Source organism: Nanorana parkeri, unplaced genomic scaffold (genome assembly GCF_000935625.1).
Source record: "Nanorana parkeri isolate BGI_ZX_2015 unplaced genomic scaffold, ASM93562v1 scaffold748, whole genome shotgun sequence".
NCBI classification, from domain to species: Eukaryota; Metazoa; Chordata; class Amphibia; order Anura; family Dicroglossidae; genus Nanorana; species Nanorana parkeri.
The window spans coordinates 325,102-325,997 of NW_017307016.1; the positions used below are offsets into that span (position 1 = coordinate 325,102).

General features: G+C 55.7%; 1 protein-coding gene across 1 annotated transcript in view; it reads left to right on the top strand.

The window, feature by feature from the left end:
• WDR82 (WD repeat domain 82) overlaps positions 1-896 on the top strand; it is a 13,739-nt gene that overhangs the window by 9,376 nt on the left and 3,467 nt on the right. The window lies entirely within an intron of this gene.

Genomic DNA, 896 nt, shown 5'->3' on the forward strand with positions numbered 1-896 from the left:
GCTCTCTGCCTGGACCGGGGGGGGGCTGGATTCCCCCCTCCCCGCTCCGATCCTCCAGCGCTGACTGGCGGAACGGACGGGGGAGGGGGCGGGTACAGCTGGCTCTGCCTCTAGATAGGCGGAGCCAGCTGTCACTCACGCGGCTGGGCGGATATCGGCATAATTGTCGGGGTTCCGCTTCAGCGTCTCAGTATACCGCGAGCTGTAGCTCCCTATATACTGAGCCTAGGGTGACGGGAGGACGCTAGTTTGTGTCCTCCCGTTACCCTAAGGAGAACTATGGGGAAAAGACCTGATAGTTCTCCTTTTTAATAAGAACGTTGGTGAGTTTTATACCACATTGTATCTGTAGGCAGCAGAGGGAAGCACAGAAGACTGGAGCAAAAAGATGTTTTATACGATCGTGATCTCTGCCGGGAGAGGTTTAGATCAGTGCTGGGGCTGTGCGGTTACCAAGTTTTCCTGCCTGCGCTGGGGTGTTCTGCTCAGTTCCTAGTGTGTACACCACCCAGAAAAACACCCCTCCCCCTATAAAAACAGGACAACCATGTGCAATGCAATCGCACCCCACCGTCTATCTATCCAGAGGTAGGCTGCCTCGGCACTCCAGCCATTGTAGGTTCAAAGCAACAAGTAGATAGAAGTTGTCCATTCAGAAGAAAAAATTCCATTAGGTCACCCAGGTTCAGCTTGGAAAAAGTTGTCATGTAAATCTGACCTCCGTCCTTCCCTTCCGCCTTCCCTTCCGTCTCCTCTCTGACCTCTGCCCTCCCGTCTCCTCTCTGACCTCTGCCCTCCCGTCTCCTCTCTGACCTCTGCCCTCCCGTCTCCTCTCTGACCTCCCCCCTCCCGTCTCCTCTCTGACCTCCGCCCTCCCGTCTCCTCTCTGACCTCCG